Genomic DNA, 25536 nt, shown 5'->3' with positions numbered 1-25536 from the left:
TTCCCCCGTATGACAACTATTCCCCATCTCGATTCTAACTACACAACATCTGTATCTATTAGTCATCCTTATTTAAGCTAAGTACCTGTCATAAAGGACCTCTTCACTCACCATGTACTCAAAATTTATGAACAGAACAAACTCAGACACAACAACACAAAATACACTCGCCCATGGTACATACGGCAACACATCAAATGCTCAACATGTTATGCACAAGAGAAAAAGTCACGACAACCGAACTCAGCTATATCGAAAGCTCAATCATTAACTATACCTACTAACAAATAAAGTTTCATCTTCACAATTCACTTAGCTCGTGCACTAGTCTATGTATTGTACAAGTAACAATACGCGATGCTGAGCCGTGATAGGCACAATAAAAAGATGCACACAATCATAGCTTTCGGCCATTGCAGCTCAGTATCTCCGCTATATGGTGAGTAGCAATTTTCCGTCTCTCGTATTGTTACACTGCATCCTGATTTTCCATTATTCTACAAGTAATCTGGACACAGATTTACAAGCCATACATCCCAACCTGAACTGATGCCAAAATACAGGTCACAATTGCCCGTGTCTTGAGAAGCAACCAAATCTTCTATGCAACTCCATAATACTATGATGGTAGTCTCTGAACAGTTATGCTTTACTCCAAAATTTCAGTTTCAAGCATTTTGTGCAGTGCAACACGGCACATTGTCCCTTTTTTCCATCCTAGTGTACATTCTTCTGTGTTCATCGACATATGCTGGAAAATATCTACAATAAACATGCAACACTCATTAGGCAAGTAAGGCATTGAGAAAAATAATGTCTCAGGACACAAGATTAGTTAGCTCCATCATTATGTACATGCTCACTAACCTCCACTGTTGTACATCAGCTTTCATCATATACATTCCAAATGAAAGCTCACAGAAAATATCATGCCACTACAAATCTTCGGTTAGCAACAAGTTAAGGCAATTTGTCACTCAGTGCAGACCCACTGCTACTTCCCAATTGTCTTGTATGTGATTTAGGCTATGTTCTTTCCATTAAATACTCTTCACTGATGAGCCATGAAACTATTACTTTACACCTTCTTCCTATACTTTGACGTCTCTACTATTATCTCCCTTTTTCTCGAAGAGGTTATGGAGATCGACTAGCACATATAATCCTGCAAAAGAAAAAAATAACAACAGTGTCCCTGTTATGGGACTCTCCATGCATCAGGAGCTAACCTGTACCTGTTATGGGACTTGTCATGCACCTGGAGGTAACCGGTATTCATAGTCTTTCTTCACTTGCACATCAACAACATGTCACTCAGTTACTTCCATCTTTTGTCTAGCTGCTTTGCTCTCTCAACGCCTTTAGTACAGTGTTACTTCCATAGTTCTTCACATAGTCACAAGTATGTCTTCCATCATGGACCGACTTCACACATTTTTATCATATTCCGACAGTAGAGCTCCACGTTCTCTTTGCAAGCATTTCTTCATATTTGTTGGCTTGCTACCATTTCCATCGTCTTCTTCGCAGCTAATGATAAAGACACACTCCATCAGACATGTAGCTCCTTCCACAACAAACGTTAATTTCCAAATATATATTTTCTAACAGTAGGTGCTCATATTAGAAATAGAACACAAATAATCAATATCATTTTATACAGATAGCCTACACGAACAATACACAATCAAGGGTCATAGACCTTATTCTACCAATCAATGCTACTAAATTAAACCCCATCCCAACAGTAATAGAGATGCTATCGCCAACAACCAATGCAGAAGCTGATTATTTTTGCTAACACCACACTGACATTCCTGGACGCAAAACTCACTGAGCCTTATTATCTGGCTCACTTATATTCCTACAGGAAGCACAATTTACAACATATTACTAGATCACATCACACCTTTAAACTGAGCCTTTGTGTCTAAAACTCCAAAACAAGTCAACCAGCATATTAATAAATCTGACCTCCACAACTAGTACCTGCCTTATTGCTAGCACAGTCAAAATTAAAGACTAATTTATCAACAAGACTCCTTCAAAACGCTGAGAGTACCAACGTCTCCATAAGGGGAAATATCTCCATAAGAGAAAACATTCTCTGAAACAAAATCAGCCAATGCAATTACACAGTACTTAACCAAAGTCATTCGCTCCAAGGATGAAGTGGTAGGCAGCTCGGCCCATGAAGTTCGTCATGTATATCTTCCTCACACCTCACACAAAACTCCAATTGAACAAAGATTTCTTTCTCTGCTTTCCAGTACCCATACTCTTTCTTCACATGTGCCTCAGTCACTCACCAGAAGTACTTCCCGTCTGTCCCTAGGTGGTTTGCTGTTGGAATGCCTTTAGCATTGTGACTTTTGTATTTCTTCATTTATTCACAGGTACACCTTTCCCCAACGAGCCGGGTGGTGACAACAGCAACAGCAAATAAAGGTAATTCCTCTTCCAGGTAAAAACTGTCCGATACTTGCACAGCAAACAGTCTTGTTAACCATTATTTTGAAATCTACAAATCCCATCTGGTCCCACCATATAGACTGAGTATATAACCTTCTTACACAGCAGACAAAAATTATTTTTAGGAGAATCATTTAACCATACATATATAACAACAAATATAAGTAATTTTAAGCTACCCACACACCAGTTGAAATCATATGCATGGACTTCACAGTGTATGGGGATGACAATATATAACAAGTTAATGGACAAAAACTTATTTAATATTAGGCCAAGAATTTTAAAAATGAGACTACAGCAGACTCTTTAGGAGAAACACTACTATTCAACAGAAGAATTAATATAGGATGAAAGGATTATTTCAGCATGGGATAAGTAAGTTTTGAGACTTTGTTGTATGTATATAAAACAAAACTGAATTATGATTACGATGCTGTTTGTCAATATAAATTGTTCTTTGTTTATGGTGAAATTTTACTACAATGACATCTCCTGAACCGGAATAAAATGATTTTGAGTGTATACATTATGAGACAAATAAACCACAATTCAAATTTCATCATGGTTTTCCCCCATTGTGTACATTCTTGCTAACATTTTTACAGACTGATTTCCAATTCTTTTATGTCCTGCAGGTACATCTGTGTATGTTGCTAAAGATAATACTTGAAGATGCTGTTAGTAATTGTTTTTAAGGTTCCACATGGGCACTCTTTTAGTTTTAAATGAGTTACGAGTAATGTACAAATGTTAGCTTGCAAGGCATGTGCCTTTCAGTCAACTACTGAAAAGTGTCTTTGTTCAAGTTACCTTACGCATACACACTTTTCCATTGTAGCTCTAGGTTGCTTGTATGTTGTGAAACAATTCTATTGGCTCAACAGGTTTAATTTCTACACACAGTTTACCTCCAATCCTTTATAAATGAATGTATAATGTAACAATATAATGAAAAGAATAGCTGCTACTTACCATATAGCAGAGATCCAGAGTCACACAAAGGCACAAGAAAAGGTGTACCTTACTGCCATTCAGGATCTCTGCTATATGGTGAGTAGCAACTATACTTTTCATTATATTATTACAATGTAAAATGTAAATAATCCATGAGAACACCTATGACCCACAACAGGCAAATCTGATGTTTTTGCTCCAACACACTGTCATGCATTATGAAAAATCCTAAAGAAGGAATATACATCACTGGCATACAGACTTTATAATTCTCAATTCATCCAACTCAAAAATTTTGGAAGGAATTAGCTACCTGAAATAATTATTCCTGGGAAAAAAAGTTATGTAATCGTTTACCTGTCAGCAAAGACGTATTTGCAATCCTTTCACCCTCTAAAGCAGTGTCTAACGTCCGTAGCACACAATTTGAGCACTCTTAATGAAACGGTACAGCCCACTGGGAAAGAGGCATCTCCCATAATTAGCCGCCAGCAACAGCACAGACGTTTGTTTGCATATGTCCAGAATCACCACGTTGACTGCCACAAGGCCTCAGAAGAGCCTCATACCAGATGCCATGTGACACCAGCCTAATGGCAAACAGCGATCATGACTTGTGTGGCACTGAACATGGATTGGATCGGTGGCAGGTTGGCGTGTGCCAGCAAACAAAAGAATTTTCCAGGTGATGAAAGTGTCTCTGTACATTGCTATGGAGTACAAGTAAGTTTGTGCAAAGTAAGTGTGTTGAAACAAACCTATATATAGGTATTTTAACAATGAATGATATATCTGTACTTACAGATCTCCTTTTCAGGAAGTTCTGTTCCTCTTAACTTCTGTGAAATTACATGCAAATATTTACAATCGACAGTAGCTCCTATTACGTGTGTTTGTATTGCAATTAAGCAACACACAGTTTGCAAAACGCAGTTATACGAATGAATTTACACTGAATACATTTGTCACTTAGCAAGTTCCTCCTATAGATGTATTGTGCAGTATTCCAACCCCAAAAAATTGAAGAAAATTTTTAAATTGGATGCTTCATTGAGCTACAACATTCTACATCTACATCCATACTCTGCAAGCCACCTGACGGTGTGTGGTGGAGGGTACCTTGAGTACCTGTATCGGTTCTCCCTTCTTTCCCAGTCTCGTATTGTTCATGGAAATAAAGATTGTCGGTATGCCTCTGTGTGGGCTCTAATCTCTCTTATTTTATCCTCATGGTCTCTTCACGAGATATACGTAGAAGGGAGCAATACATTGCTTGACTCCTCGATGAAGGTATGTTCTCAAAGTTACAACAAAAGCCCGTACTGAGCGTCTCTCTTCAGAGTCTTCCACTGGAGCTTATCTATCACCTCTGGAATGCTTTCATGATTACTAAATAATCATTCATTTAATTACTATTACTGGAAGATTGCACAAATATCAACTTATATTTGCAAATTACTTTTATTTGTCATTCTACACCAAGGGGTTTAATATCAGAAAAAGTTCTCATTACTATCGAGGATTTTGCTGACATTTTGTGTGAACATTCATACATGTTCATAGTAAACATTTATCAACTTTTACTTTCAACAATTCAATACTTCCAGAGATATTGTCTTTTGTTCGACTCCCATAGCGCAGTTGTCAACAGTGCACACAAGAGGCTTGAAAGGAATGAAACAACTACTCTGCTGCAAACTCTTTTATACCAGCCTCATTACAAAGACTATATTTTAAACCATTTAAAAACTAGATTTGGTTTAAAAACGCAAGCATGGGAAAAAAACGGAAAAGGTGGAGGTGCATTAAAAATGAGCTTATATTGCACTAGTACTCAAATCTTTTTTGACGGCTGACAAATATTCAGCTCCATAAAATTTCGTTTTACAAAAACTGAAGTGGAATAAGGAATTCAATAAAAAGAAGTTCCAACTTTTATTGTGGTTTTAATAATTTGAGTCAATTACACTTAGAAGTGCAATTTTCTCAGTTCTGACTCTTGAAAATTACTTCACAAACAATCCCATCAGTGGCATCTGTCCAGCAGTGTAATTATACTCATGACACACTATAGCAAATTGATGAAACCTGTATAAAATTCAAGTGGCCTGAAGTAAACACACGCTTACATTCCTAAAAGAGCCCTTTTCTAGCTTTGGTCTGACACACTAGAAATGCATCATCAGGCTTGGGGGTAAAGAAACCCACCCACAGCTACTGTTGCACAGCTATCGGGCATGGCCCCTGTGGCGTGGGGATGCTGGTTTTCTCACATTAAAAGAAACCAGCTGTGGTTACGCTACCATGAACGATACCAACACAATTATACCATTTTTCACATGTACACTGATGTTCCACACAAACCACAAACTATGCTAACACAAAGTACACTGCACCTTAAACCAGAATTAAAGTAGCATATCAATTGCCATCACACACATACTAATAATTCTACACATGAATCATTTCCAAAACAGTCAGGAAGACTGCTACAACCTTCAAAGTTTACACCCTATGACAATGGTTAAAAACCTGAAGGCCATTTATACATTTTTACTACCACAATCTTCACTCCCCTGGTAATCCACAGTTAAACTGTGACATTTATAACCAGTTCAGTTTTGTGGTTATAGCAGAGAAGGGGAAAAAAGGTCACAGTGAGTAGTGACAAAAGACATCCCGTAAGTTTTTCATGTTATTCACACTAACTTCCTAGTCACGAAGCCCTATTATTGCCTTCACCAGAGAGTGCTAAACAACTGTAGACTATAAAAGATGACAGGCTTAACATGAGTACCATTTGAATATGTGCCCATTTTCAATGAAACTTCACCTTGTTTCTTTTTACAGACACATATGCTCGCATGGCAAAACCAAATATAGTTTTTAGGTGCTTTATACTGGTCTTTTCAATTACAATATTGCTGGAGATATTGTCTCAAAGTTGCAGAAAGTTGTGGGTGCACTGGAGACAGCTGCACTACAGGGGCCAAACAACTCTCTCTCTCTCTCTCTCTCTCTCTCTCTCTCTCTCTCTCTGCAAGTATTATATTTGCACCAACGTTTATCGGGAACATGTGCAAATGCTCCTACAAAATTTCATCAAATTCTGTGATCATCATGTGGGAACTAAGCCCACTCGGCATGGAATGACCCTTATGTCAATTCCTGTTGTATTTATTGTTTAATGATCAGTGTAAAATTGTCAAGATCTGTTTATTTTGTTGGGAAATAGTTGGCTGGAGTATGTACTGAAGATTTGTTGGCAGCCTGGGCTTCCAATTCTAAAATTACACTTTTGCAATAATACAGGAGCAACCTTGTCAAAATGCATTGCACAGATTAAGTGCCTAAAACTCTGGCAATGTTACAATAACTCATGTGGAAAAATCTATTGCTGATGCAGTCCACTGAAAATGAATACACTTCAAACACCATGCATGTGAACAGATCATCACATTCCTTTTCTTGCTGCTGTAGGTCACTTCACAATTTTTTCCCATCCACATTTGTATTCACAGGCATTGTCTAGGTAACTAACTCTCATTAAAGGAGTTGTCACATACCTTTAGCTCCTGCCTGTCAATGAGCCACTTATTTTTCTCCATAAATATTTTATTACACAGAGTAAGCAAATTGCCCTAGATGAAAGACAGTGCATGGCAATTTTTCCAATTTCATTTCTCAGCCTTGTATCAGGAAGTATTACCAGTTTCAACTTATCCATTAAATTTTTATATATATTAACACTAATTTACATGTTCTGTCTCAGACCATTCTATTTGTGAATATTTAAATCTCACCCAAAACTTGCCACAATTGTGTGTGCATGTATCTCTGTTTTGATACTTTCTCACTGAATCTACAATTAATATTAACAAAGGAATCTAAGCATTATTCTTCAGTTTTAATTATTTTTGTCTAGCAGTGAGTAACTGTTTGATACAGTACCCAATTTTTATACTGCTTAGTCAGTTTCAAAACAGTTCTTAACTATTAGCACAGTGTGGTAAATTGATTGTATAAACTAGTGTACTTTACATGTGGCAAGGGCCTTATCAACCATAAGCCTGCTCTATGAGCCTCTTCCACTTCTGCCTGTCCAATGCGCTGTTTGTCCAGTTGCTGCTGCTGTTTATCCTCATTGTGTCCTCCCGAATGTTATCCCGCTATCTGATTCTGGGTCTCCCTATTCTTCTCATTCCTTAAACTGTTCTGCTGAATGCCATTCTAGGTAGTCTATTCTGTCATTTTTGCTATATGGCCTGCCCAATTCAACCTTCTCCTCTCGAGCACTTCCACAATGTTACAGTGTTTATACAGCCCTCTTAATTCTTCATTTCTTCTTATTCTCCATTCCATGTTATTTTCGTCGTATACAGGTCCAAAAATTTTCCTTAGTACCTTTCTTTTGAATATTAACAGTTTTTCTTCATCTTTCTTTCTAAATATTAAAGTTTCACATCCATATAACACAGGTATAATGGTCGATTGATATAAGCGGATTTTGAAGTTACTGCGAAGTGATCTTTTTCTTTCAATTTTGATGACACTAAAGTGTCTTGTTTGCTGTTGATAAATGGGCATCTATATCTGTTCTGTTATGTTATTACTAAAACTACTTCCTAGGTACTTTAAGTGGTCAACAGTCTTGAAATTGAATCCATCTACAGTCAGAGGTGCATCTTTTCTGGTTTTCTTACTTATGGGCAGGTATTCTATCTTTTCTTCATTAACATGTAATGTTTTCTCAGCAATTTTGTAGTAATTTTGCATCATTCTGATTAACTCTCTTTTGGAACTACTTAGTGCTGCATCATCTCCATAGGCAAGTCTAGTAATGTTCGCATTCTGTAGCTGGATCCCTTGTGGACAGGTTTTAGAAAATTTTCTATCAATCTTCTCTAGGACAAGGTTAAAATAGGTGAAATGGCATCCCCTTGTCTCAGCATAATACACTGCACAAAATTACACTTCAGCCCTTTTGCTACTATAGACAGGCTTTCAGCATTCTGTAGAAAGCTTGGCTTTGTGGCTGTACTGTTCACTAAACACTGAAAAAGCTGAGACTGCCTTCTGGCCACTGTGAAATATCTATTTTAAGACAACTATTTGTTTGAAACCACTTATTCCTGCATACTTTACAGTTTATACATTCACTTGCTAAGGGGCAATTTCTGTTAATTACATGCTGCAGTTACTGCACAGCAACAGATGAAGTTAAAACATTTCTCAAAATCTCAGAGGTAAGTACGGCTGATTTTACTTGTCACATTGGAGTAAATGTGATCCAGAGACATTTAAATTTCATTTAAAATTTAGAGCAGAAGAATTTAATACTTTTAGATTATCGATTTTTGTACCCAAAGGGCTGTTTGGTGCAACATGCCCATTTCTGTCCCTGTGAATCAGGACTATAATCACATTTAAGAAATTCAAATATTGAAATGACTCCAGCAAACTTTAGCACACAAAGAGGCAGATGTCACATGATAAATACTCTCAACTTTATTCACCAAGATATGGAATTTATCTGCAGCAGTGAAAGGTTGGTAACTCAGGATACAGAAGGACAATGAAAGCACTGTAGGAAGAAACCAAGTGACACACACATTCACTGTAGCTGGGAAGTGGCACAGCAGGATGTACTTACATATACATATTCACAGCAGTCTCATAAGTGAGAAGTGAGAATAAAATTATAATCCAACGTCCTACAGCTAAAGCTTAATTCACAATGAAGACTGCTATAAATATTCTGTAATATGCACCAAGTATCACATGTTTAGATTTAACTATTAAAAATATCAGTGTGTCACTGAAAATATTTACAGTCTGCAACCCTTAAAGACATTCAAGAAAGCAAAGATTTCTTTACTGCTCTTTCACACTTTAACAAATTTATTCCTACCACGAGAATCACATTCAATGGACAAGCAAGTTGCAGTTTTAAAACTCATCTGTTTGTACTGATGGAATTTATGGTAACTTTCCCAGTTACTGTCCTACACACAAGTTTACACAACTTACCTGAAAATTTACATAATTTTTTCCTGACTAATTTAGCATTTTGAAGAGACTCAGCATAGCACACAGTCAATAGTTTCTAAACTAAACCGACACACAACACAAGTTGGTATCTAACGACAAATTAGGTGTGAACTCTTCTGATGGCTTGTTTGAAACCTTCTGCATTGAAATGACTGCTGCAGGTCTTACAAACTTAACTGAAGAAAGGAAATTAAATATCAGACTTTTTGTAACTATGAATTCACTTCCAACTGCTCAGAAGGTGATGCTTCACTTCAAAAAGTGAAGTGCTTTCCCAAAAACAGCAGCAGTAAGCAAATAACTAATGTGCAAAACTAATGTGAAGTGTTCAGTTTCATTTGTTTGGGCTGTAAGTACAGACCCTAGTGGAATAAGATAGTGTCAATTACTTAACTCTTTGTTGCTATGGAAGTTTGGTTTGTTGATGCATTTATTGAAATAAACACCCAGCCATATTTATACAAATAGTGTCAATACAACTCACTAGTTTCATTCATGTTAGAAGTAACTATTCTGTAAAAACCAGCACCCTGTGAATTTGAGTGGTAAATTCAAGCTGGATAATCTATTTCTTTAGCACAGCCTGCATATGAGATCTATGAAAACAAGACAAAACTTACCTTATGATTAACATAGCTGCAACCAGTATGGCTGTTATTTTGTCTCTGAAGATCTAGTTCTAAATTTGCAAATTATCATTTAAGAAAACAAAATATATGAAATTGAGTGAATTTCATATGCTGTGAACTTAAATGTATTTACACTGCAATGCTTAAATTTTACATTCCATTAATTTTCAACACGATAGAATGTTACTAGTGCAACATCATTCCTCTGTTATAGCTTCCAAGAAGACACTTTACCTGACAAGATTCGCAAGTCCTTTGATGTGGGACTAATAGGCTGAATATTTACCCACTTTATTATTCTATAGTCCAATATACAATATAGCCAAAATAATCTCAAGTTAGAAAAAGGCTAGAAGTAAAGCATCTACATCTGAAAACAAGTACTTACAAGGTGTCTCATGTTGGTCTTACACATTGCGTGAAAACTAGAAGTGACACTTATTGGATCTGCTACTTTTGCAATAATCCACACAATCATTAAGAAGTAGATAAAAATATCGAAATTTAAACTGAAACCACTCTGCAAACCTATAAACCCATATCCAGAGGCACTGGCCAATGACCACTATCCTTTTTTTTTGCCATAGGATACATTAACACCATAGCCTAAGTTCTGGAAACAAAAAGCAAGGAAGATTGCAACAGGGCGAGCAAACTTATCTGTATCAGCAGTCCATAAAATTTGATTTGTCTTGCCTCCACAGCAACATGCAACGGTAGTACAATTTATGAACTTGAGCAAAGTTACTATATGTAACAATTACAGCTGGGATCTTTCAACAAAGATACACACATTGGCCATCTGATTTTTTAACCTACTGACCAAAATTCTTATCTGATGAGTGGAGTCTAACTCCCATAACTTTGCAGTTTTAAGCTTAGACTGGCACTATAAAATTAACACATGCACATCCAAATATATGCTGAAGCCTTTAAAACAACGTAAGTACATTCAAATAAGGCTTAAAACACTGGACTAGCCTGCAGCCACAAACCAATCCACTTTTCTGCGGAGTACAGGGGAGAGGGGGGAAGTGGCCCTAACACCAGTACTATTCACACAATCCAAGTTTTCACTCAGTACAGTGGCTTGATAGGAGCTAATAAAGTGAAAATTCCTTTACAGTTGTTCCCATCGGCCACTGCATATGTCAACAAGCATTGTTTGAGTATCTGCAATTTAGAATGTTGATGAGAAATAGGCACTTACCCTTGTCAGTAATGTGATTTATATTGTGCTCCACAGAATATGAATTCTTTATACCAGTGAAACCCATTATACACTTTATGTAGAGTTCTCAAAAAACCAGTCTTATTTATAAGAATGCTGTTGCAGGAAGATAATTTATGGCAATTCTTGAATTATGTGGGGGCAGTCCACAGTCTTCAGCAGCTTTGAAATTAACTTCAGATCTGAACTGCAGCTATCAACTACACTTGCTTGATACTGTTTCCAACACAACCTGAAATTTCAATGTTTGACTATAATCTGTATAAACCAAGCATTCAATTTTAATTCCATTAGAGTGTGGATCCAAGAAATTATGAAACTATACTGATAATCTTTACAGTGAGCAGGTTAGCATCTTCCAAGAGGCAGGAATGATCTGTGGAGAAAATTCTCAGCTCAAAATACAAGCACAGAGTACCTGAAATACATGCTGAAGGTAGTATTTAAGTCTATCTACTTAATGATGTGTTCTTGACACTTTCAAACTGGAGGCCATTAATGTTGACAACCACAATTCAAATGTTTGAGACTTCCATTTACCTTTCTTTTAAAATTAAAATTCCATCAGGACTGCTGGAATCTAGAGTGACAGATCATTAATGTCAGTAATATGTTTCAACCATCTCTCTCTACAAGAAGTTTTACTTACAACAGGTCAAGGATAAGGCACTTTAATATCCACAAAACCATTATTTGCTACAAACTGTAGTCTTTATTTGAAACTTTATTCATACAAGTAAATATCTTTAAGGAACAAAACCGTTACAAATTCTCAACAAACCCAATCCTCCTAACACACTTTCCTTGCATCCAGTTCTCTTCATCAGCCCAGCAACTGAAAAGAAAGAAGAAATTCATTACTTTGTGCTCAACACAGTTGAAACTGCCAACTGCAGACTACGATTAGCTGCGAGTGCCAAATGACTAATTACTTTTCAGTAGAAATTCTTTTGACCATTTGGAATTCCCAACCTTCAGGATCTCTTACTGTTCGTTAAACTTACAAGCACACCACTGTTTCGATGAATGCCTGACGGAAATCATAGCGCCATTGCTTTTGACTAAAACGTCTCACACTCACAAAGATGTTACTTCACTTAAGAAAGGACCAGGGTCGACATAGAACTATAGCCTGTAAGTACGCTGGCGACAATGAAAACAAGTGGATTTCTGTAAACTCAGATCACTTAGGAAAACAGACTTTTCTTCAACCGAAGTCTTATTATTTTTAAGATATCGACTATTGAGCATTTAAACTTAAAAAATAACATAGATCTCCATAACGCTAAAAGCAACCAACGTTTTAACAGCTAATAACGTACCTTCACTTACCCCGAACACAAAACTCTTCTTTTCAGTAAGTTACAGAAAACACCACATGGCGCTACAGAACAGCGTCACTAGTCAACGTCACTGACCACTATCATTCCCTTGCTGGTGGGATCAAGGTGAAATTTTTCAACTTTTAGTTACTAGAGGCAACTACTTTGCAAGCACCTAACCTCAGAGACCAGATTTGACTGTATATTTGTATGCGTCGCAAATCTGATAATTTACATGATCACAGCTTCAATACATTGGCACTCACACTATTCGGTACAAAAATTCTATCAGCAGCATATCCAAAGAAGTACTTTCTAAATATAACTTACATCAGAACTTCCAAGGCTAATAGACATTAACCTTTTACTCAGTTTTCCCATTTATATGTCCAAAACTATCACACCACCAAGACAAACCTGCGTAAGCGCGGGGCACTACCATTATTTTGTGATACATTATATTAGCATTGATACGAACACCGAAAAGAATAACTTTCTTGTAACGTAGTACGCTTACCTTCCGCACTGACACAAAAAACACCACGCTATCGCTCCGGACCCACTACCATCTACTTCTCAAATCTTATATCTCAACCAGCGCCCATGATTACCGAATATTTATATAAGTTCCCCTCGCGCAGTCGTACTGTGTATTCCTCCGCGAAGCTTGAACATAGTCGTATCTGAAAAGATTTAAAAGAGATTATCAAAATAGGAACATAATCAAATAGAATAACTCATAACCAATGTATGCAATATTTAAACCATCCCAAGTTAATTAGTGCATTTCTAACAAAAATTAAGTCGAATCAATAATTGCTAGAAATTTCGCCATCTGGTGACGTGTTCTATGCTCACATTCTACCGCCTTCTGGAACAAAAATAGGCCGTATAAAATTTCTTTATTGTGCAGCAAATAGGCCGTAGACTTCTTTAATTTTTTATCTAACGCTATTTTAGTGTGCGTGGCAAATTTCTGAAACCTGAGGCGTTCCCTATTTTTCTAACTTTTTGAGTTGGTAAGGATTTAGGAACGTCGCAGGAAACGCGGATGAATACTGCTGCAAGATACCTACGTAAGTGCGTAGAAAAATGAGTCAATGTCATGACGTCACGTGTACACTATGTGACGTCACAATTAGAGAAACTTGGGTGGGTTTTCATGGAAATGGTGAAAAGGAAATATTTGAAAATTAACTATTGATATAATATTAGGGAATGAAGAACAATTATAGTATAAAACTCTAGTCACTATCACTGAAGTATCAGCAAGGTAAAAAAATAAAAATTCCGCAGGTATTATTTATTATTAACATTTATCTGTAGAGCACGGCAGTGAGGATATATCTCAGTAAAGTCTTGTCCCCATTTTAAATGAATCTGTACTAGAGATGGGCAAACTGAAGCACCTAACTGTTTCGAAACAAATGAAACAGTACAATGTAATGTTTCCATACGCTGTTTCGAAACAGTTTGTGTTTTGTAATCTAAGAAACCTAGACATTTTATCATCTTGAATGTCTACTGTATAGGTATGTCCATATAAACACAAATGAGGTGCGAGTGCGCTAATCATATCGCAGAAAGTATGAAGCTATCACTTAAGCGTCTTGGCAGGTTCGTATTTCATGCAGCAAATGCGCTGCTTTCGTGTCGTGTGACTTTCATACTTTTCAATAGGCTGAGGACAGCCATAGCTGAAGACAGAAGAACCACCACGAACGGAACTGGAGGTTGGAGCGAACTGCAGAAACAACGGATATGGTACTGGGATTCCCACATTCCGCTAGTATGGGAATATACCCATCCTGCTAATTCCCATGCACACAAAGGGAATCATTGTGGATAATAGGCAGAGTGACTATAGACTCACAAATAATGCCAAATAATTCGAATAAATAACAAAATATAACAGAAAAAATTTTGTCTTTCAAGGTGTTTCGAACCGTTACTATAAATTCACCATGCTTCCCAGCCCTTCCCGTTCACCATTACTCTATCTGTGATATGTCAAACAGATTGCTTGCAATTATACCTACATTAAATTTATGTATATGCATAATAACTGTCACTCTACGCCTTTTTTTTATTCAAAATATTCTAGGCTTACTTGCGTTTCTTAATATGATTACTGTGCTTGAACAGAGAAACGTATGTTATAAAAAACAGTGTAATTTAACTGAATGATTTTCACATATTTATTATTTTGAATGTGAATAGTATGCGTTGTTTTATTGTTTGGTTAATGTTTATAAAGCAAATGTTACGCCATTTCGGAATAGGACAGTCATCTAGAACCGAAACTTTATGTTCTGATGTCTTAAGCTTCATGCTATTGCTTGTCAAAACGATTTCGACACTCTTGAAAGTGTTTCACGAAGTGGTATGTTGTGTTTCAGTACCTGTGCCGAGTCCGAATCTCGTCCGACACAGAGCGGAATGAAGCATCGCTGTTTCGATACAATCAGTCCGTTCCAAGCACAGGTGGACTGAAACAGCCTTATTTTGAAACAACGATACAGTTTCTGTGTCTGGCTCGAGATCGAATCTGGTCCGGATATCTGAGACAGGGGCGGAATGAAACACCACTGTTTCGAAACAGTGAACCACAGCCGTTACGAAACACTGAAACAGTTCCACGTATCGATACACTGTATCGAAACATAGAAACAGTGGCCAAGTCTAATTTGTACAGTAAGGTACTGTACCAGAAGGACTAAGGTTTGCTATTCTGAAACAACTTACGAGGATGACTACTATGTCCGGCTACCGGCTATACTTGCAAAATGCAAATTGCTTCTCGAAAATACTAGTTCCTCTAATGTACAAAACAATTCTAGGCCACCTCAGTGTTCACAAATCAACAGCAACCAGAAAGCAAACAATTGCGACTATAACAGTAAAACAAACACTGCTATTTTTCTCTCTCAAATGAAATTCTAGAACAAGCTTCGCAAACTTCTTTGTCCGAGAGCCTATACTGAGTGTGTGGAGTAGCACCTCGGGCTGCATAAATATCTATCTTATTAATAACTGCTGACATATATAAATTTTAATGCGCCAATTTTTTTCTTTACTCTAAATTTATTTCTGGGTTGCTTTTTGGACAGAGCCTGGAAAAAAAACTTTGAAGTAAGTGTTACTGTATATTTTACTCAATCTCCGAAAGTGATCATGCTACATACCACTCACGTTTTACATCTTCTTTTATTTTTGAGCCAGACAACAAGGTATTCAATATGGAGCGCCACATTGTATAAAGAGCACTTCTTCCTTGCATTTTTCTTGCGAATGCCACAATTTCTTTGTTTCCCCAATTTCATGTGCTCAATCACATGTCTGGTCAGGTTAACATGTAATGCTGGCCAAGCCTGAAAAGTGTCAGACTTGCGCGGAACAAAGGGCTCTAGAACACAATAAAAAAACACACTTAAAGTAAAAAATCAATACAAGCAATATACCACCTTGCAGCCAAAATGAACTACTTTTGTTACATATAAATGTACAATCCCTAAGAAACAAAGTCCATGAGCTAGAGTACTGTCTGGGGGAAATTAAGTGTGACATTCTCTGTGTTAATAAGCATTGAATTAAAAATGCAGAAACAAACTTATTTGTACCATTTAGCTACTTACTGGCAACAAGCTACTGTAGACCAAGCAATGCCCAAGGTGGACTGTCCATTTATATCAACAAAAATTTGAATCTAACGTATTCAATCATAGAGCCCACAAGCCTGTCTGTTGAAGGACTTTATGAAGCATCTGCCTAGGTTATACACACTCAGAAACTCATTATTGAATAGAATAGAATATTTTTATTAGCCTTTCAGTATATTTGATACAATTGGCTTCGTCAAAGTTTACAGAGGGTTTTAGTTTCAGTACGATATTCAAATAGTTACAGAAAGGGAACTAAAGACCTTCTCTTCAGCATTATGTAAAACAATGTGTTATACAATAATTAAATACACACACAAGAAAAGAATCACAGTAATTAACTAGCTTATACAGGGTGATTCAAAAAGAATACCACAACTTTAGGAATTTAAAACTCTGCAACGACAAAAGGCAGAGCTAAGCACTATCTGTCGGCGAATTAAGGGAGCTATAAAGTTTCATTTAGTTGTACATTTGTTCGCCATTTCAGCCAATAAAGTTTTTGGTCCCTTTTTCTTCGAAGGTGCTACTGTTCTGGATTACAGTATGTGGAGATGTTAGAGAATTGGCTGTTCCCTCAGCTCGAACAAGAAGCACAACAACTCATATTTCAGCAGGATGGAGCGCCACCACATTGGCACTCATCTGTCCGTAACTACCTAACGTCAACTACCCGAGGCGATGGATCGGCCGCCAGGCAGCCCGTGACAGAGCACTTCATCACTGGCCTCCAAGAAGCCCTGATTTTACCCCCTGCGATTTTGTCTTATGGGGGTATGTTAAGGATATGGTGTTTCGGCCACCTCTCCCAGCCGCCATTGATGATTTGAAACGAGAAAGTCATGGACTGTGCGGCTGGTCCCGGCGGAGGTTCGAGTCCTCCCTCGGGCATGGGTATGTGTGTTTGTCCTTAGGATAATTTAGTTTAAGTAGTGTGTAAGCTTAGGGACTGATGACCTTAGCAGTTAAGTCCCATAAGATTTCACACACATTTGAACATTTTTGAAACGAGAAATAACAGCAGCTATCCAAACTGTTACGCCTGATATGCTACAAAGAGTGTGGAACGAGTTGGAGTATCGGGTTGATATTGCTCGTGTGTCTGGAGGGGGCCATATTGAACATCTCTGAACTTGTTTTTGAGTGAAAAAAAACCTTTTTAAATACTCTTTGTAATGATGTATAACAGAAGGTTATATTATGTTTCTTTCATTAAATACACATTTCTAAAGTTGTGGTATTCTTTTTGAATCACCCTGTATAATATCAAAACATTTTCTTCATAACTTAGGTAAAACATATATTTTTATGATTAGTTTCTAAGAATTCTTCAGTTGTATAGAATTCGTTGTTTTTTAGCCAGGTTTGCAATGTATTCTTATATTTATTTAGTGGTACTGTATGAGCTAAGCATGATAACTTATTGAAAAATTTTATGCTTAAGTACTTATAGCTATAATGGACTACAGCAAGTCTTGTGGAAGGCAAGTCCAGCAGGTGACTGTTTCTTGTACTGCGTGCATGCACATCACATCTCATGTTCAATTTTTTCAGATTTTCTCTGGCATACATTAAACAGTTATATATGTACATGCTTGGCACTGTCATTATGCCAAGAGATTTAAAATAATTTCTGTAGGACTCTCTGGGTGCTAAGCCTTCCATGCACCTGATTCCTTTCTTCTGCCATCTGAAAATACATTCAGCCCCTGGGGAGTTACCCCAAAGCAATATTCCATATTGCAGTTGGGAATGAAAAAAAGCATAGCATGAGTGGAGTTGCAATTGCATGCTCACACTGTTTCTTAATTTATACAATAAGAAAAGTACTCATGCTAGTTTACTACATAGATAATTGGTGTGTCCTTCCCATGACAGCTTTTGGTCTATGATTAGTCCAAGTAATTTCACAGTTTTGTTTTCATTTTTAGTTACTTTGAGATTAAATATTATTTCTTCTGTTTTTGTTTGATTTGTGCACAGCTGGTTATCCTGACACCAGTCATTAGCTATTTGCATCATTTCTCTATTTTTGTCCAGTACACTCTGTAAGTTCTTTCCTGTACTTATTAATGTCATATCGTCAGCATGTAGTATGTTCTTACACGGTATGTAATTCGAGAAGTCATTAACATAGACAATGAACAGAAAAGGTCCAAGAACAGAGCCTTGGGGTATTTTTATTTCTATAGGGAGTATTTCTGACCTCTGCTTATTTGCATATACAAGTTGTAACCTATTGCTTCGATAAGATTTGAATAGACGGAGTGTATCGCCTTCAATGCCTTAGTATTTTAACGTTTTGATGAATATGTCATGTGACACTGAGTCAAATGCTTTACTTAGGTCAATAAGTGTTCCAGACATTGATGCCCTTTTTTCATACCCTTCATAAACATTGCTCACCAAAGCTTCTACTGCTTTTACAGTTGATAGGTGTGACCTGAAGCCAAATTGTTGTTCATTTAAAATTTTGTTGGTTTCAAAATACCTGTATATCTGCTTATGCACACAATTTTCTACTAACTTGGATATGATTGGTACTATTGAAATTGGTCTGTAGTTATTTGGGAGGTTTCTTTCACCTTTTTTATACACAGGCAATGTAATTGTGAGCTTAAGACAGTTGGGGAATATTCCTTCATCAAGTACTCTGTTTGATAGTGAGGGAAGTTGCATTTTAATTTCTTTTGCTATACATTTTATGATGAGATTACTGAGTCCATAATAGTCTTCTGTTTTGGAATTACTTAATTTGTTTATTGACTTATGAATATCATTAAATGTGATTCGGGTCCAACTCAACTTCTCACTTCTTGTCTGTTTTGCACAAGTGAGCAATGCTTCTGCATCAGAGGCAGAATTGATGGGTGGGGTGGTGACGCTATTTACAAAATATTCATTGAGAATATTACAGTCAATAGGGATACTCCTTTCTTTATTGGTAAAGATGGCGTCAGTAACAGCATTGTGTGATAGTTTCTCTCAAGAAAACAGTAATTCTAAAGTAATCATGTGTGTAATCTGTAATTCAAATGTGCAAAATGGTTTCAGACTTTGCTTAGAATCACAAGTATGGATACATTCTGCGTGTGTGAGATTCATTAATGCAAAAACTGTGTTTTCATGTGAATGTGATCAGGGAAGTTGTAACGGATTTAACGCCATTTTAGTCGCTTACGCTACCGGACGTGAAATTAATGTGCTACAAAGTGTGTTGTATGAATTGCAAAGTGCTAAAAAAACAATAAAAGTCCTAAAAGCAAAGCTTCGTGAATGTGAATTGAATGGAGTATCATCACTTATCACAAACTCCGAAATCTACAGCACATCTATTCTTCCAAAAACGAGCGAAAATTTAAAAAAATACGAACTAAAAGCAACTAAAAAGATCGCTGTACAAAACAGATTCAATGCTCGGGAAATATGTGATGAGATAAAATCTTGCGGAGAGAGAGTGGAAGCAGTAAGTGTCGTGAGAACTGAAAGTAAACAAGCCTCCGAAAAGTTCGTTACACCTAACATACAAGCAACTGTTAACAGAAACCTCGAGCGAAAACTTAACAACTCAGCCTATAATGTGCTCAAAACGTTAAAATCTGTTAATAATATAATACATAGAGACTGTGAAAAGAAAGAAGATCGTATAATAGACAGCAAAACTTCGGAAGACTTGAGCACAACAAATAATGCTTTTACTGTACATATACTTGCCGACAGTCTCGGAAAAAGACTGGCAGAAACCCTATATAACTCAGGATGCAGTGTTACTAGCGTAATAAAACCTGATGCTCCACTGAAAGAGATCGTCAACAACTGCGAAAATCTGAGTATCAAGATAAAGAAAAATGATTGTGTTCTAATCCTAGGGGGTGGAATAGACGTCCGCTGCAATGATGTATTATCAGCAAGACGAGCGCTAAGAGAGACGCTCGAAAAGCTCTAAAATGTACATGTGATGGTAACCAGCATTCCATACGATTTTTTTAAGAAATCTCGTGTTAACGAAGAAATAAAAAAAACTAACAGACTGCTTCACAAAATAACAAAGTGCTACCCAAATTCAACATTTGTCCAGCTAGATTTCAGAAAACATCATTTCATAAACAGTGGAGATCTCCTAAATAGAGCAGGACAACTGTATGTCTGTGCTCAAATTATGAAAACAATAAATAATTTCAATGATCAACACAAACTGCCTGGTATCCTCACCATAGCAGTAACTGAGCAAATGGAAATTTGCAAGGAAACGTCTAAGATGAGAGAGATACCTAACATACCGGTACCAGTATCTGAAGGAGTGGTAGAATATGGGGTACCAGCAGAAATGTCAGGAACATCCAGCAGAGTTGAAGAGGAAACAATTTCTTCAGATGAGAAAGCCTACAAACCTAGTGTAAACTCATGTGCACCTGAAACCTCCAAGGATGAAGCTGTCAGCACATTCGACACACTCGATGCTTCATGCTCACTTGTAACTAGGACTGCAACCACACCAACAGCCAAGAACCATTCAATTAGATCCAGAAACTCATCAGCTGCTCTGCAGACATCTCAAAGGAAGAGCCTCAGGATAAGAAGAGCTGCTGTGCGTAGTGACTATTTTTTATGGGACCTTCGCAATTTGAAGAAGAAGAAAAGGCAGAATCTTTACAGTGTCAGCAACAAGAAAGTACAAAGGTAAATAGTGCAGCAAATCCACTACATGAAACTTTAACAGTTGTATACCAAAATGTGCAAGGACTAGAAAGTAAATTAGCTGAAATAGAAGTTCTATTAACTGACTATCTAAAAGACATTAACATACTATGCATAAGTGAGCACTGGGTAAAAGAAATGCAAGCGTCTAGCATAATTATTCCAAATTTTGAAATGATTAGCAAATTTTGTAGAATCAACCATAAAGGGGGTGGGACATGTATTTATGTTAGGACAGGGGTAGAATCAAAAGAAATTAAATGTAAACTAAAATGCATAGAAAAAGATTTTGAATACAGTATGTGTGAGCTAACCAAATTAAAAATTACTATTGTGTGTTTGTACCGATCACCACTGGGCAACTTTGACATTTTTATGGAAAACCTTGAGGGACTGCTGAATGAACTTAAACATAATGTAATTGTTCTTGGTGATTTTAATGTTAACTTTAAGAATGATTGTAGTAAACAACAGCAACTGTGCAATCTGTTTTTGTGTCATAATATGATCGCAACTGTAAATGAAGTTACCAGATGTGGAAATATGTCTGAAACTATAATAGATCAAGTATTTTTAAACAAGGACAAGTGTGAATATAACACTGAAGTAATTGACACTGGTTTCTCGGATCACAAGGGTATCAAATTGAGTTTAAATGTCACATCTTACAAGGACCCTGTTATCAATAACAATTACAGAGAAAGGAGATTTATAAATGATGACAGCATAAGAATTTTTAATTACATTCTGGAAAATAACAACTGGGGTAGTGAATCAAGTGGTGATGTCAACAGAAAGTTTGACTCATTTCTTGAAAGCTACAAACACTGCTTCGATGTTGCCTTTCCTATAAAAAGAGTCAAAACTAAACATAAAACCAAAACATGGGTTACACAGGGGATTAGAAAGTCATCAGACGCTCTCAGAAAGTTAAATAAATCAGCCAGGAAGAATGTAGTACTGAAAGCACATGTGAAATGTTATAGAAGCCTGTACAAGAAAGTAATAATTGCAGCTAAGAAGCTTGATAATGATACCTATATTGAGAAAGGTAACAACAAAATGAAGTCAACTTGGGAGGTAATAAATAAAAATATAGGTAGACACAAAAGAAAAGATAACAGCTTTGTCATTAAAAGTGGGGGTAAAACTGTTAAGGACCCACTTCAGATTGCCAACATATTTAATGAACATTTCACAAATATAGCCATAAATTTAATTAAAACTAAATGCAATTCCAATAGCAAGGTAAAAATCCCCATGAATGACATGACAATGTTCCTTTATCTAGTATCTGATTCAGAGGTACTAAATGCTATAAATGAGTTAAAAAATAAAATGTCATGTGGGTGTGATGGGATTCCTGACAAAGTCATTAAGCAAAGTGCAAGAAACATAGCCTCGCATCTCACTGAAATTATAAATGAATCTTTTAAGACAGGGGTGTTCCCATCAAAACTTAAAATGTCTACTATAAAGCCACTTTACAAGAATGGTGATAAATATGATGTTAGTAACTTTAGGCCTTTATCAATGTTGTCAGGTTTCTCAAAAATAATATAAAGGATAATGTATCAGAGACTATACAAATTTCTTAAGAGAATAGAATATTGGTTAATGCGCAAAATGGTTTTCGTGAAAATAAATCAACTGAAACAGCTATCTTCAATTTTTTGCAACTTGTTCTAAATTCCATAAACAGAAAGGAATTAAATTGTGGATTGTTTTTAGACTTATCAAAGGCCTTTGATGTCATCGACCATAAGTTACTGCTTAGGAAGTTATATGCCTATGGGATACGTGGAGTTGCCCACAAATGGTTTGAATCATATCTGTCAGACAGGTATCAGAAGGTGGAGATAAGCCAGGCAGATAGGACATATTCATCAAGATTCGAGAGAGTTTTGTATGGAGTACCCCAGGGATCTGTATTAGGGCCATTACTGTTTTTAATATTTATCAATGACCTACCAAGTCATCTATCTGAAGCAGAGGCAGTACTGTTTGCTGATGATACAAGTTTGTTTGTTAAAGCAAATAGTGAAGCTGACTTACAGGAAAAAGTCACATTAGCAACAGACGAAGCAGACAGATGGTTTAATGAAAACAGACTCATTGTGAATGCCAAAAAAACAACGTGGATCAACTTCAGACATATTACAAATAAAATAAAAACTAACCTTACAGTAGAACTGGGTAAGTGTAAGATTGAACAAGCATCATACACTAAATTCTTGGGAGTATGGTTTGATGAACACTTAAGATGGGAAAAGCATGTAATATCATTGAACAAAAAATTAAGTCAAACATGTTATATACTTAGAATGCTTAAAAGCTCATGTAATATTAAAACAGTGTTATGTGTTTATTTCTCATTCATGCACAGTTTATTAAGATACGGCGTACAGTTTTGGGGGAACATCAGTCTAACAAAACACTCATTTAGACTACAAAAGAAGGCAGTCAGAATAATAAAAGGTATAGGATATAGAGACTCTTGTAGGCAAGCTTTCAAAGAATTAAAAATCATGACACTACCATCTTTATACATATATGAAAGCATATGTTTCTTAAAAGAACACGAGGAATTTTCTACATTAAACAGAGAATTTCACAACTACGAAACAAGGAATAGGAATGATTTCCACAGAGAAATTCATAAAACAGCTATGTATCACAAAAGTGTACTATACCAACCCAAAATCCTCTACAGTGCTCTCCCCAAAGAACTAAAAATAATACCAAAACTGTACATATTTAAAATAGAATTAAAAACATGTTACTAAGCAATAGTTTTTACAGTATTGAAGAGTTTGTGAATCGTTGACAATAAAAGCGCAGTTAATATTTCCCTGACATACTAAATATGTGTAATTGCTCACATTTAAATACTTGCTGTTTCTATGAAAGTGTGAAACTGTTAATGTAAGAATGTAAATAATCTTTGATGTGAGAATCAGTAACTTTTTTTTTTGTACGTTGTTATTCTACTTGTGTATTTTTATGTTAAAAGTTCTATTAAAATTGTAATGTCTAAGTGACATGTAAATTCAATTACAAATTTTCATGTATATGTATTTTAAATTGTAATGTTTATTGACAAGTCCTATATCATTTCGATGATGTACTACAAGGACGCTAATAAATTGAATTGAATTGAATTAATTTCCCTTTTAATGACAGTCCAGGCAGCTTTACATTTATTTATAGAATTTAAAATATACTCATCATTTGCACAGCACTTAGCATTTTTTATTTCTAATTTGTAAAGGTTTCTCATTTTAGTGTAGTTTTCCTTGTCCCTATCACTGTTATGAGATTTGTCTTTCATAATCATCAATAGTATTCTGAGTTTGTTAAGTTGTGGGATGTACCACTTGTTTGTATTTTGTTGCTTATGAGTAATATTACTCTGGTACCTTTTGGTTACCAAGGGGCATTTCATTTCTACTATATGCTTTATCTCTGTCAGGAAAATGGAAAAACATTTATTAATTGTTTTCTTGTTATCCATTACATGAGTCCAATCCATTTCTTTTAACTGGTTTATCATTTTGTTTACCTACATTGGATTCACCTAGAATTCTATGTGTCACTTCTCTCTCTGTAGAACTGAAGGCTGACTTTTCTATTTGAAGCCATAGCCCTGCGTGGTCTGATATTCCTAATTCTATTACATCACATTATATGGAGTCTCTTTGTACATTGCTAATTATGTTATCAAGGCATGCGTTCAGTCTAGTGGGTTTTTCATTGAGACAGTAATAGTTTAATGACTTCAGAGTGTTAATCATATGAATTACATTTTTTCTCTTTGTCCTTATATCTATGTTAATATCACCTACAATTACAATTCTATGCTGTTTATATTGTGACAACAGCAATATTAAAGGATTAATTTTTTCTATAAATACTATCTCATCACGGCCTGGGATTCGATAGATTGAGACAATTACAGTTTTCTGTTCTTGCATTATCACACCAATTACTTCTATTGTAGCTCCAAGACATATTCTACTAAGGTCTATAACTGAGTAATGCAATTCAAGGTTACTTTTGACATATATTGAGACCCCACCATGTGTAATACTTTTTCTGCAGTAGCTTGTAACTAACAAATATCCAAGAAGAACACACAAGTCTATTTCAGTGTCTTTCATCCAGTGTTCGTTGATGCTTAGAACACTGCAGTTGATTTTATCGAGCCAGTATTGTAATTCATTGATTTTAAACCTAAGAGATTGCACATTTATGTGAAGGAGGAGGAAACTGTCACTGCTACATAATGGTATTCTACTTTCACAGAACCTTCTGTATTCATTTATTTTCGCTACATGATCTAGGGTTGCACAATTATCTGAATGAATTAGACTGCTGCAGTTTCCACTTAATGTGGTTTCTAACTTTCCTTCGTCTGTAATGTCGTTTTCTCTAAAAAAAGGAGGTGTACAGTCATGCTCTATGGGACTGTCTTTTAAGACAAGGCTGCTGCGTGCTTGTATTTCATTTACAACAGT

The 25536-nt window shown here is 36.2% G+C and overlaps 1 long non-coding RNA gene across 2 annotated transcripts; it reads right to left on the bottom strand.

Annotated features, from left to right (window-relative positions):
• Window positions 1-711: 711 nt before the first annotated feature.
• LOC124621847 lies at window positions 712-13688 on the bottom strand. 2 transcript variants are annotated; one of them, XR_006980576.1, is made up of 5 exons: window positions 13521-13688; window positions 12663-13345; window positions 11320-12175; window positions 1236-1530; window positions 860-1165 (listed from the first exon to the last, which is right to left on the bottom strand). It is a non-coding gene; the product is annotated as an uncharacterized LOC124621847 (long non-coding RNA). The 2 variants fall into 2 exon arrangements; XR_006980575.1 differs by lacking the exon at window positions 13521-13688 and having other exon boundaries at window positions 712-1165; window positions 12663-13507.
• Window positions 13689-25536: the final 11848 nt, after the last annotated feature.

The sequence above is a fragment of the Schistocerca americana genome, chromosome 7 (genome assembly GCF_021461395.2).
Source record: "Schistocerca americana isolate TAMUIC-IGC-003095 chromosome 7, iqSchAmer2.1, whole genome shotgun sequence".
Classification (NCBI taxonomy): domain Eukaryota; kingdom Metazoa; phylum Arthropoda; class Insecta; order Orthoptera; family Acrididae; genus Schistocerca; species Schistocerca americana.
This window is presented reverse-complemented; position numbering and strand designations above follow the sequence as displayed.